Genomic DNA, 15,183 nt, shown 5'->3' with positions numbered 1-15,183 from the left:
CAAGGGTCAAGAAATTTTTCTCATTTATAGAGGTTTATCACTAACAGAGGTTTTTACTGACAATTGCTGCTTTTTTACTAATAGAGATTTATAAAGGTTTTGTTAATTAAAATTTCACTTTTACGTAATCAGAAATTTAATATATGTAATTATTTATTTAACAAATAAATAATAAATAAAAAATTATAAATAATCTTACACGTCTATTCAAATTTCAATTACTGCTCACAAATTTCTATTGACTTTTAGAAAATTATAATATAGATAAGATTCTCACTTATAGAGGTCCGAGAGACGCTTTTCTCACTTATAGAGGTCTCATTAAGAAAATAATTCCCAGCTATAGAGGTCAAAGAGGTGCTTCTCTCACTTATAGAGGTCTAATCGAGAAAAATGACTCTTAATGACAGATTCTCACTTATATAGGTATTTACATGTGGAAATGACGGGACCTGAAAATTAATTTCACTAATAGAGGTTTCTCAGTTATCCAGTTCTCACTTATCAAGGTTCGACTGTACATAGAAATTGGATTTACTTTTTCCACTTTAATTTCTACTGAAGTCACCTTTTACTACTTTATATCTATTATTAAGGTTATAATAATATTATTTCTTTAAATATTTTGTTTTTTCTGTGATTTTTTAATTGAAACTAAATAATTGAGTTTCTCAGACAATTATTAGTTAGTTTAGTTTCGAGTCGACACGAAACTAAATTAAATTTATTACATTAGTTTTGAGTCGACACGAAACTAAATTCAGTTTGTTAATTTAGTTTCGAGTCGACATAAAACTAAACTCAGTTTGTTAATTTAGTTTTGTGTCAACTCAGAAACTAAACTTTCGTAATGGTCCCTGATAATTTTATTGTTAAATATATTATCATATAAAATATTAATAATTCAGGTCTTATATTTAAAAGATAAATTTAGTTTGTAGAATAATAATATTAACTTTTATGTGTTCGTAATTTTTATATACTTAAGCACAATATTAGTTAATTGTATTATTTTATTCCATTATTATCATTTTATATAAATTGTCTTATTTAACTATAATATATTATATAATTTGTAGTGTAGTGTGTAATATATTGCATAATTTATTTCTGTATTGTGTAATAATATTGAAGATTGTATGGTTAAATTGTATAATGTAGTGTATAATTTATTGTATAATTAATTGTATAAAATATTGTATAATTAATTGCATAGAATATTGTATAATATATAAAAGATGTAACCCAATGGGAAATGCCAGTGTAGTGCCGATGCTCACCACTGGCTTAGTACTCAGACGATTGTTCGGCGTAGTCTAGCCGAGCCTCGACAATTAGTGCTGGCGCAGTACAGAATTTTTGTTTCGCCAAAGCTTGGACAAGGCTCGGCGGCAAGTGCTGGCTGAGTATAGAAAAATTGTTCACAACGCTCTTTGCCAACATTGCTTTTTTGACATAAACTTGAAAAAAATTATAAAAAAAGTTTATGAATGTTTATAAATATAAATTTATTGAAAAAAATTAATATTTTATTTTTCAGTTGTTCATTTTTTATTCTTGTCAAATTTAATAATAACAATTAAACACAATTGTCTAATTTTGTAAATAATAAATTATTTAAACAAATTAAAATTATAAACAAAATTTAAACTTTAATCTCAATAATAATTTGGTTCCTATTAAAATACTATTATACTTCTTACTATGAATAAAAAATTATTAAAAAATTACCACGTAATTTAAGAATTACGTAAAATGTTAAATGCAATAAGTAAAGTAATTTAATTTTTAAAAATTTAGTTTAAATTATTTTATTTCAATTTATTATTTCTAACGTATCCCTATTTTTTTCTCATCTTTGACTCAATAATTGTATGTCTGAATGATACTGAGATATTAAAATTTTACTGCACACACGTGTCGTTAGCATAGTGGTTAGAGCGTTAGTCTGTTAGTCCGTAGGTCGTAGGTTCGATTCCCCTCGTCAGCAATTTTGTTTATTTTCATAGGTTTGCGATATTTCTAGATTCCAATCGTCAGGTACTAAAATATGAAAATCTAATGCACACTTACTGTAATTGTTTATTATTTAATTTTTAAATGTTATAAACAATTTTTTTCTACTTCATTTACTATATTCATATTGTTAGTCTCCATCTTTAATACAATTTCTTTAAGAAGAGAAATATTTTATGAATAATAACTATTTATTAATATTATTTACCATTTTGTTGTTAAATTATTTATAATTATGAATTTACGACTAATTAATAACAATACGGCATTTATTGCGGCAATATTCTCAGCCAGCACTGGTCCAGTGCTGCGCCAGCGCTGTCTGGCAGCACTGACAGACAGTACTTCGGCAGCGCCGGACGGCGTTATCATCCCAGAGTTATGCCAGTGCTGGCTCTCAGCCTTGCCGCCAGTGCTGCCAGTGCTGGCGCAGTACTACGCCAGTTGTAAATTTCCCATTGGGAATTTATCATTTTTATAAAATATGTAATTATAGAATTTTTCTATGTGCAATTATTCAATTTGTCCATTTTGTTATGAAATTTGCGAAAAGAAAATGCAAAAAAACGAAGAAGAAGTAAAGAAAAAGATGTGCAAAAGGAAGCAATTCTATTGTTGAAATAAACTTGAAAGAAATTTGTCGAGTTAGCACTAGTGTGTAACACCTTCTCGACACGTTATATTCTATTGTCTAGAAACTTCCAACCGTAGAAGTTATACCTGACCTTAATCTGAATTTGAAATCCCCCAGCGCTTGTGTTTTATAATTATAACTTCTACACTTGAGAGATACTTGACAATGGGATGAAGTACTCTCCCTTTCTCTTTCTCTCTCACTCACTCTTTCTCATTGATCGACCCAACTCTTAAGCTAAGTGCTATAAAAACAGTTTTACCAACATCGTTATACCCTTTTGGCCGCTATATATATATATATATGGGTGATTCTCCAAAAACCGGTCACTTTTAAGTTGATAAAAATTTTTTTTTTAATGTTAAAAAATTAAACTTTCTTTTATTAATTACTGTTCATTGGTATTTAAATAAACTATATTTGAAGTAGGTACGCTACAAAACTATTTAAAGTTTAAAAATATTAAAATTATTTAAATTTCACCAGGATCATTTTGAATTTTTTCACGTCGCTCTTTTTCGACATTTGTTTTTTTCTGTTTGTTTAATTATTCTTTAATGTTAGACAATCCATATCAACTATATTTATTTTAAATTTCATTTATTAATAAACATTAGTTTTCTTGTAATTAGCACTTTTCGCGTAATTGAAATGAGATGTGAAAAGTAAACAGGAAAACTAACCTCATCAGAGGCGTATCATCGAGGGGCACTGAAATTCATATTTCTTCTATATAGGTATTATTAATTGAATTAAATGAATTATTTTTATCATTTTTAAAATTATATTTAAAAATATATGAAAGATTAGAAAAATTTCAACTTTATTACCTATTTTAAAAAAAGTTTTAGGCACGGGCACACTTTTTACTTGTTTCGCACCTACCACGTGCAAATGTTTTGACACGACAAAGGACTCCACGACAATGGAAATTTGTACGAAATCCATAAATACATATTTTAAACAAAAGTAAATAAAAAAATGGCTAGGTATACACTTTTGTCCTACCAAACTGTAAGTTTTCATCCGTTTTTTATTGATATTTAAATATTGAAATATTAAAGTTATGACAGCGCACGACAAAGGAATGAATAAAAATACGCAGTGTTTTTCTAGTGTTTTTTTCTTAAAAATATGAAAAATATAATTTATTTTCCAATTTCTCTTGGAGATTTGAAAAGTGACATGTTTTTTCTTTAATTTCCAATTGATTTTTATATAAAAAGTGCACGTCTTATAGTTTACTTATACACGTTTATCCTTTGTCGTGCCAGCATGGAGATTTTTAAAGACACTTATATTTTAATAATTATCAATAACTATATTGATGTATTAAAAAATTTCATCGATAAAAATTGAAGCTTTTGAGTTAATCTTTCATAATATTTATTGAATAATTAAATATACTTCTTTTTTATAAGTAATAGTACTTTAAAGTTTGGTACTCAGAGGTAAGGACATATTGAATTGCTGTTTTACAGCTGTTAAATGTTCTTTTCCACTAAATTTGTGTTAAAAAATTATCGTTTTTTATAAAGGGTATAATAAGTGATGTTTAAATAATATGTTTGTCCAATGTTAATATTTAAATGTTAAGTTGTTTAGAAGATATAATTCAAAGACATGAAATTGCCCACTTTCAGGAGAATCACCCATATATATATATAAAATAAAAAAATAAAAAATGTAAATGTTATAAAATGTTTTAAGGGAATCGGATCAAATTTGAAAATTTTTTCCGCCATATTGGATCCGCCATTCTGAATTTTTAAAAAGTGACTTCAGATTCGTAATCAGCGACCCTAAAAACCCCCGAGTAACAAGTTTTAATCGAATCTGATCAAATTTGAATTTTGTCCGCCATATTGAATTCGCCATTTTGGATTTTAAAAAAAAAACTTTAGATTTATATTCGGGAACCCTAAAAACTGATAAAGAATGAATTACAGAATAATTTACCTCGTTTTTTGCTTTTAATTCATAAAAGTATTTTGAGATTTTTGGACCTTTTGACTTTTGACAGTTCTATTGGCATCGGAAATGGAATTTTGCAAAAAACGCCCATCGGCATCTTAAAGTACATGAACGTAGAAATCTTTTAAGCCCTAGAACGTTTAAATCCATCAAAGCAATTTTTGTTTAGAGCTCTGTCCTAAATCTAAAGTTTTTTTTTTAAAATCCAAAATGGCGAATTCAATATGGCGGACAAAATTCAAATTTGATCAGATTCGATTAAAACTTGTTACTCGGGGGTTTTTAGGGTCGCTGATTACGAATCTGAAGTCACTTTTTAAAAATTCAAAATGGCGGATCCAATATGGCGGAAAAAATTTTCAAATTTGATCCGATTCCCTTAAAACGTGTTACTCGGGGGCTTTTGGGGTCGCAGATTATGAATATGAAGTTACTTTGTGTTTGAGACTTCAAATTCATAATCAGATACGCTAAAAACCACCGAGTAACACTTTTTAATTAAATCTGATCAAATTAAAAAATTTGATCCGCCATTTTGAATTTCTACAAAGTAACTTCATATTCATAATCTGCGACCCCAAAAGCCCTCGAGTACCACGTTTTAAGGGAATCGGATCAAATTTGAAAATTTTTTCCGCCATATTGGATCCGCCATTTTGAATTTTTAAAAAGTGACTTCAGATTCGTAATCAGCGACCCTAAAAACCCCCGAGTAACAAGTTTTAATCGAATCTGATCAAATTTGAATTTTGTCCGCCATATTGAATTCGCCATTTTGGATTTTAAAAAAAAAACTTTAGATTTATATTCGGGAACCCTAAAAACTGATAAAGAATGAGTTACAGAATAATTTACCTCGTTTTTTGCTTTTAATTCATAAAAGTATTTTGAGATTGTTGGACCTTTTGACTTTTGACAGTTCTATTGGCATCGGAAATGGAATTTTGCAAAAAACGCCCATCGGCATCTTAAAGTACATGAACGTAGAAATCTTTTAAGCCCTAGAACGTTTAAATCCATCAAAGCAATTTTTGTTTAGAGCTCTGTCCGTGTTGACGTGGAATGTCCCATATATATATATATATATATATATATATATATATATATATATTATCAATTAATAAGAATATACATACAAACACACTCTAATACACTAATACAAATATAAACGCAAATGAAGAGATTTATTTTCGAAATATAAAAGGAAATAAAGTTTTGAAAGTTAATTTTGTGACATTTTGAATTTTTTGAAAAAGTTTTTGTAATATTGGTTAAGATCTCTTCTGCCACACAGGTTCATTATCAAGAATAGAAAAATTGTCATAATCAAAATCGTGCTTAAAATCACGCTTATGTTGAAATATCACATTGGTTTTTCATTTCATGTGTTCATTCATTCTCTTTTTAACCATTCTTTTTGATTCACCAATGTAACAGGCAGGACAATTATTGTAACAAAGTTTATATACACAGTTTGTTTTGTCATATTTTTTGGTTGAGTCTTTGCCTTTTTTGATATGTTGATTGTTATTAATGTTACATGGAATAGTTATTATAATATTTTGACGTAATAAAGACGAAGTCATTTCAAAAAAGTCGTTGACATACGGCAAACAAATTTTACTCACACGACAGTAAAAGAAATCATTATTTTGTTTAACTTGGTTTAAACTTATAAAATGCATACGTTTCTTAATATAAAGGTTAATAAAATTTATCGGATATCCATTCTGTAAAAGTAATTCTTTAATAATTCTTATATTTTTTTGGTGAAAATTTTGATTTAAAAGTTTTATGGACATGTTAATATTCCACTTTATGATTTATTACACGCAGTGTCTTTTCTTTTTAATAATAATTTTTTTTCAATTCAATAATAAATATTATAAACAAATTTATGGGACACCTATGCGCTCACCTGTTTCAGGCCTTTTTGCGGATTTAGTAATGAATGATTTAGAAATGAATTGTTTGGGTGCATTGTCGTTCAAACCTGTGTTCTATTATCGTTATGTTGATGATACTATTATGTGCATTCCGAGTGACAAAATTTCCAAAACTTTGCAGATTTTTAACTCTTATGACGAAAGGTTACAATTCACATATGAAATTAAAAACAATAATTCCATTAGTTTTCTTGATGCCTTACTTATTAGGCAAAACAATATTTTGATTACTGATTGGTTCATGAAACCTACTTATTCTCGAAGATTTTTGAACTTTTTTTCTAAACATCCAATGTCACAAAAAATTGCCATTGTTTATAATTTAACTGACAGAGCCATAAAACTTTCAAATCAAAATTTTCACCAAAAAATATAAAAATTATTAAAGAATTACTTTTACAAAATGGATATCAGATAAATTTTATTAACCTTTATATTAAGAAACGTATGCATTTTATAAGTTTAAACCAAGTTAAACAAAATAATGATTTCTTTTACTGTCGTGTGAGTAAAATTTGCTTGCCGTATGTCAACGACTTTTTTGAAATGACTTCGTCTTTATTACGTCAAAATATTATAATAACTATTCCATGTAACATTATTAACAATCAACATATCAAAAAAGGCAAAGACTCAACCAAAAAATATGACAAAACAAACTGTGTATATAAACTTTGTTGCAATAATTGTCCTGCCTGTTACATTGGTGAATCAAAAAGAATGGTTAAAAAGAGAATGAATGAACACATGAAATCAAAAACCAATGTGATATTTCAACATAAGCGTGATTTTAAGCACGATTTTGATTATGACAATTTTTCTATTCTTGATAATGAACCTGTGTGGCAGAAGAGATCTTAACCAATATTACAAAAACTTTTTCAAAAAATTCAAAATGTCACAAAATTAACTTTCAAAACTTTATTTCCTTTTATATTTCGAAAATAAATCTCTTCATTTGCGTTTATATTTGTATTAGTGTATTAGAGTGTGTTTGTATGTATATTCTTATTAATTGATTTTATTGTTTTCATGTAAGTTCACTAACCTTTGATTTTATTATATTGCAATGTACAAACACGTATATATATTTGTGTATGTGTATATATGTGTGTACTAATTTATATTCACCGATTAATTGTTTGTAATTCCTTTAGTCAATCGAACGTTCTTGTGTTGATCACACGGGAAATCGAAATTTCTAATGGTAAATGTTATATTAGTTTTAGTGCAAAATTCAAAAAAATTGTTGTTTATTTTATTTTGGGTAAGACTCCGTCAGAAAAATTACAATTTGCATGGGGTCTTCGGATTATTCTGTAATTTGGTGAAGTTGTTATATTTAATAACAAAAATAAGTGTACCAAAGGATTTTTAAAAATTTTCAAAATTGTAAGAATCACGCCATTTTGAATTTTTTTATAAGATTTTTTTTTAATGTGAATATTTCCGAAACAATTTAACGGATTTTAATGAACTTTAAATACACTGAAAGAATTTTAGGCAGGCTGCTGGCTTTTCATGTCCGAAATTAGTGCCCCTTGCACAGGGCTCGCAGCTCACCTCAAAAAAGCGAGCATCTACTCCCGAAAGGTGAGCAGCTGCCCCTGAGGAGTTGCTGCTTACCTTTCGGGAGTAGATTCTCGCCTTTTTGAGGTGAGCTGCGAGCTTGAGGCAGCGAGCTCTAGCGGCACTCATGTAAAGCCTGCCGCCTGCCCAAAATTCTTTCTGTGTATGTTATACTTAAAATCATGTCCTTTCAGAATTTTTCAAAAAAATTTTTTTTTTTTTAAAGTAAAAAAAAAAATTTTTAATCGATTTATTAAGCACGGGACCGATTTTTGAGTATTTTTCGACATATAATAAAATATTCCTTATAATTTCACCTTTCATTTACAAAAAAGAAAACAATGGAGACTTTAATAGTTTTCGAGATATTGCAATTTTGTGGAAGCGCGACCACGTTTCAGTGCCAGCGCAGTATCTTTTGCCCGGGACGCCTCACAGTGGGATTTTTTACACTTTACTCTTCAAAATTGTCTAGAGCCTACAAATTTTATTTGATTTTGATGTTCTTGGTCTTAAATGAAAAAGGATAAAATTTCTAATAGATCCCTTTAAACCGATTTTTGAATTTTTAATTGTTTATTTATTTTTTTGTTATTCAAAGTTATCAATTAAAAATATTGTTGTAAAAAAATACTGTTTATTTTTTATTTTTTCATTGCACAAGATCGAAATCAATTTAAATTAGTCTAGTCTGACCACCTGACAAATAATAATGCATGATACAATTTATTTAAATTGTTAAAAAAAACAATTTAAATTAACAAATAGATAACTTTGGTCTTTTTTTAAAAAACTTGTTTTTTAGACAAATTTATGTTTTTTTATGTAATGTATGTCTATTTTGTAAAAAAATGATTTTAAAGTTAACAATTATCATTGTTATTAATAATTATATAACCAATAACACAGGCCGACAAAATTGTATTAATTGCATGTTGACTAAAATATTAAAGCCGATTCTTATAGGATTTTGTCCGTAGAATCCGAATTTGACCTTGAAAATATTGGATTGGCTCTAGTTTTCAATCAACTTACGTTTCAATACGCCAAATACGCATTTTTTTGCATTTTTTAAATGGATGTAAAACCATACACTAAAACAGTAAATTTTTCCGCGTAGGACCAAATTAAAGCTTAAATACTGCTCTTTAATATCCAAAAACAAAAATTTAATTTATATACAAATTTAACCTTTAATGTCCATTTAGACATACGCTGTTCCATAAACGTAATAAAAATTACATTACTTTTGACCACACTGAGAGAAGTCCGGGAACTAATACGTCCCGTGCGAGGCTTGAGTGATAATTTTGAATGTTCTTATATGAACCCTCGATCGGGACGTCTCAAGCCCCGATAAAAAACGTGGAACGTCCCGAAGCGGGATTACTTACAACTTTTAGTTTCGGTCACGAGTTGTTCTCTCACATGCGGGAACAATGTTTGACAGACTCGGGGCGTCTGAGCCCTAGATTCGAAACATCTCAAACGCAACAAGAACAGTAGCTTATAGCGACGTCTAGCGGTAACTATTACGCCCTGGACTTCTCTCAGTGCAGGTAAGTCAATTTAAGTAAAAATTAGTCTCCCTGGGGCTTTTTGTGGTCGCTGTTTATAAATCTACTATGAAATATAAAAATTAAAAATGGCGGACCAATTTTAAAAAATAGTTTACACCTTTATGATAAAAATGTAAAATTAAAAATGAAATTCGCCATATTAAATCCGCCATTTTGAATATTAAAATCTGAATACAGATTTGTAAGCAGCGACCACAAATACCCCCAGAGAGACTAATTTTTACTTAAATTGACTTACCTGGTCAAAAGTAATGTAATTTTTATTACGTTTATGGAACAGCGTATGTCTAATTGGACATTAAAGGTTAAATTTGTATATAAATTAAATTTTTTGTTTTTGGATATTAAAGAGTAGTATTTAAGCTTCAATTTGGTCCTATGCGGAAACATTTACTGTTTCGTTGTATGGTTTTACATCCATTCAAAAAATGCGTATTTTGCTTATTAAAACGTAAATTGCTTGAAAACTAGAGCCAATCCACTAAATTACTAAATGTTCTATTCTTTCATATTTCCCTACATGGATATTTTTATAAATTAAAATACAGTCAAATGAAAAAAGTAGTTAATAAATATTTCTTTAAATACTAATTTCTTGTGACAAAAATTTGTTTAAAAGAAAACTCGAATTATTTCAGTTCTAATAAGTAGATATTTTAAGTTTTTTATTTCGATACACAAAAATTGTTGCAAGTTCAATGTGGGGAATATTCATGCGTCCCCAAATTTTTCCTTCTATTAAACATAATTAATGTCCAATTTTGTCTTACATCCAATTTAACTAATTTCCAATTTTGTCTCTTATCCAATATTTAACCAATTTACAATTTTTCCTTTTCTCCAATTTAACCAACTTCCAGCTTTGTTTTTATCCAAAATAAATAATTTACAATTTTTCCATTTATCCAATTTAACCAATTTCCAGCTTTGTTTATATTCAATATAACCAATTTCGAATTTTGCCTTTTATCCAATTTAACCAATTTCCAGCTTTGTTTTTATCCAATATAACCAATATAACCAATTTCCAATTTTTCCTTTTATCCAATTTAACCAATTTCCAGCTTTGTTTTTATCCAATAGAACCAATTTTCAATTTTGCCTTTTATCCAATATAACCAATTTCTAATTTTGCATTTATCCAATTAAACCAATTTCCAGCTTTTTTATCCAATTTAAACAATTTCCAGCTTTGTTTTTATCCAATATAATCATTTTCCAATTTTTCCTTTCATCCAATTTAACCAATTTCCAGCTTTGTTTTTATCAAATAGAACCAATTTTGCCTTTTATCCAATATAACCAATTTCCAATTTTTTCTTTTAGACAATTTAACCAATTTCAAGCTTTGTTTTTATTCAATATAATTAATTTCCAATTTCTCCTTTTATTTAATTTAACCAACTTCCAGCTTTGTTCTCATCCAATAGAACCAATTTCCAATTTTGCCTTTTATCTAATATATCCAAATTCTAATTTTGTCTCTTATTCAATATTTAACCAATTTACAATTTTTCTTTTCATCCAATTTAACCAACTTCCAGCTTTGTTTTTATCGAATATAAATAATTTACAATTTTTCCTTTTATCCAATTTAACCAATTTCCAGCTTTGTTTTAATCCAATATAACCAATTTCCAATTTTTCCAATAATTTTTCATATTTGTTTTTATCCAATACAACCAATTTCCAAGTTAACCAATTTTTAATTTTGCCTTTTATCCAATATAACCAATTTCCAATTTTGCCTTTTATGCAAAATAACCAATTTCCAGCTTTTTATCCAGTGTAACCAATTTTTAATTTTCCATTTTATCTAATATAACCAATTTTTAGCTTTGTTTTTATCCAATATAACCAATTTCCAATTTTTCCAATAATTTTTCCGATTGGTTTTTATCCAATAAACCAATTTCCAAGTTAACCAATTTCTAATTTTGCCTTTTATTTAATATAACCAATTTCCAACTTTGCCTTTTATCAATTTAACCAATTTCCAGCTTTTTTATCCAATATAACCAATTTTCAATTTTATCCAATTTAACAAATTTCTATCTTTGTTTTTATCCAATATAATCAATTTCCAATTTTTCCTTTCATCCAATTTAAACAATTTTCAGCTTTGCTTTTATCCAATAGAACCAATTTACAATTTTCCCTTTTATCCAATATAACCAATTTCTAATTTTGCCTTTTATTTAATTACAGACGATTTCCAAATTATAACAAAATTTTAAATTTATTAATAAACATCAAAAAAATTATAACAAATTTTTTAATTTTATTAATAATTAACATCAAAAACAAAACACAACTCAATTAATTATTTAATGATTAAAAAAATTTAGAAAACAGTATCTTAATGTAGTTTGATTATTATTTACTTTTCATTTATTATCACTAATTATATTCACTAATACTTACTATTCACTAAATCACTATTTACTAATTCACGAAGTATTCACTAATAATTCACTTATTTAATTTTATATTCACTCGCATATATAGTGAGTGAATTCACGAGTGAATTATAAAGATTTTTTAATTTAATTTTCGTTGAAGACACGTAGAACTTGTCCCAAGGAAAATAATCTACGATATGATTTTTAATTAAATTAAAAATATTCGTTCTTATATTTAGGTGGTAGGCCGTAAGCGTGAGTGTCCTTTTCGCACTCGTAGATTGATTCTGAGGCCAATATATATATTACACCTGTATTAGACCCTACGAAGGATTACCACAAACAATACGAACCCTTGAACAATAACCTTTGTAAATGAGGGACACAGGTAATAAAAAATATAATAAAATAAATAAAATATATAAAATATATAATAAAATATTAATTCTATTACAAAAACCGCCTTTAAAAGGTGGTTCTTCTATCACAATCGAATATTAATCCTATTGTAGAAATAGCCTAGAGTAATAGTGATTCTGCAACACTTTATAGTTTATTCCATTGTAAAAACTATTTAATAGTTATGGTACCTCTACAACAGTAAAATATTAATCCCAATAGATGGTAACTAGTTGTTGGTTCAATTGGTTCTTCTCGTACTGTAAAAGTACATTAATCGAATTGCAGAGACAACCTAAAATATTAGAAAAATTGTTGTAGAAACAACAATCTATTATTCATACAACAATACAGCATTCATTCTGCTATAAGAACAACCACGAAATATTGGTTCTTCAACTACAGTCGAATATTATTTCTAGTGTGGAAACAGCCCAAAGTAATGGTAGTTTGACTACAGTTTATTATTAATTTTATTATTCAAATATTCTAATAGCTATTATGCCTTGGAAACAGTGGGTAAGACTCCGTCAGAAAAAAAGCGATTTGCAAGTGGTCTTCCGATTTCTTCGAAACCTTGGGAAATAGAAGTCTTATATGAATTAAATTTAACCCTAAAAGGATTTTGAAAAATTTTCAAAATGGCGGCCGCTACGCCATATTGAAAATGAGTGTTACGTTTTTTTCAAAAATTAATAACTCTGAAACTTTTTGATCGATTTTAATAAAATTTACAGGCGATATAGTTAAAAATACGTAGTTTAATTTGATATTATAAACAAAAAAAAATTTCCAAAATTTGTCAAAAAAAAAGTCAAAAAAATTTTTTGAATTAATTTTTAGTTCAGTTGGCCTAATTTTTGAATTTTCTAATAAGTAAATATCGATTCCTTGTAATTTCACCTTTCATTTCATAAAAAAAAATTTATGGAGACTCTAATAGTTCTCGAGATATTGCGACTTTAGTGGGAGCGCGTACCGCGGAATTAAACTCCGTAGCGAGGCGGAATATGAAGCGAGCGTACAAACGTGCACAATAGGGTGTCCGTAACAATTAATTTTCAAAATTTTGGATCCAATATGGCAGGTTCAAAATTTTAATTTTCTACATTTTCGAAGTAAATATTCTAAAACAAGGTCAAGGGCGATATTTGGAAGCGCTATTTACGAATCTAATGTTAAAAATTTATTTTTTAAATTACCGAATCTAATATGGCATGGCGGATTCAAATTTTTTTTTTAAATATTCCTTTAATAATCGATTTTTAAGAGCAGAGGTATAAAAAGTTAAATTTCTATAAAAGAGTTTCTAAAACATCCCAATAATTATTTTTTGTAAATATTAATCTATAAATTAATATTTAGACTATTTACTTAAAAATGTAGAAAATCATAATTTTGAATCCGTCATAGTGGATCGAATAATTTGAAAAATAAAATTTTAACATTAGATTCGTACACTCAGAAAAAAATTTGTTCGAATCAACCAAATTTTGGTTGAATCAACCAAATAAATGCATTGCTATACAGTCAACCAAACGTTTGTTTGATTCAACCAAAAAATTTCTTCCAATACGTTTATTTGTATTAACCAAATGCTTATTACACTTAACCAAAAAATTTTATTTAATATAACTAAAAAATTTGTTTATTTCAAGAGAAAAGATTTGTTTGATTCAAATAAATAGTTTTAGTAAACGTATTTGGTTCATTTAAATAAATATTTTTGTTTACTTAATTTTGTTATTTATTTTCCTCTAATAATATTTGAATTTCCTAATTTAATATTTTCTAGTACGTATTATTGGTTAATTTATAATTTATTATATAATTATTGATATTTTAAAATTATACATATAATAAATTATAAATTAACCAATAATATGTATACTAGAAAATATTAAATTAGGAAACTTAAACATTATTAGAGGAAAATAAATAACAATTAAGTAAAATATTATATATGTATTTCTTCATATAAACAAAATTACTTAATTATAAAAAAACATTTGAAATATTACATTAAACATATTATAATTATGATTTTTATACGTGCACTCAGAAAAAAGTTTATTCGAAACAACAAACTGAAAACTTCACAAAACGTTTTTGCAAATATTCTTCTCACTGGTACAAATTAAATATGCAGTAAGTCAATGAACACAATGTATTTAATATTTATTTAACCGACACTTATAATTTTTTTTCTTTGATTTACCGATTTAACAAATAAATTTGACGCGAACGCGGACTGTAGACAAGTGAGATCGCCATTTTTAAATTCAAACATGTACTTTTTGAGACAAGCAAATATGTTTTTTTGACTCAAATAAAATGATTTGGTTGAATCAAACAAATTTGTGTGTTGTGTCGAACAAACTGTATTTAACTAAACAATATTCTCTATTCAAAACACAAATTTGGTTAAATATAACAAACAACTTCAAATAAAAAATTTCTTTCCAATAACCAAACAAATTTTACGTATTTATTAAAATAAACCAAATTTTTATTTAAATCAACAAAATTGTTTTATCGTGACAAATAAAATAGGTTAATTAAACAGTTTGGTTAAGTGAAATAAACTTTTTCTCTGAGTGTAAATAGCGCTTCCAAAAATCTCCCTTGACGTTGTTTTAGAATTTTTACTTTAAAAATGTAGA

This window comes from Leptopilina heterotoma, unplaced genomic scaffold, assembly GCF_015476425.1.
Source record: "Leptopilina heterotoma isolate Lh14 unplaced genomic scaffold, ASM1547642v1 Lhet_11, whole genome shotgun sequence".
Taxonomy (NCBI): Eukaryota; Metazoa; Arthropoda; class Insecta; order Hymenoptera; family Figitidae; genus Leptopilina; species Leptopilina heterotoma.
The sequence above is the reverse complement of the archived record's forward strand: the minus strand, read 5'-3'. Positions refer to the sequence as shown.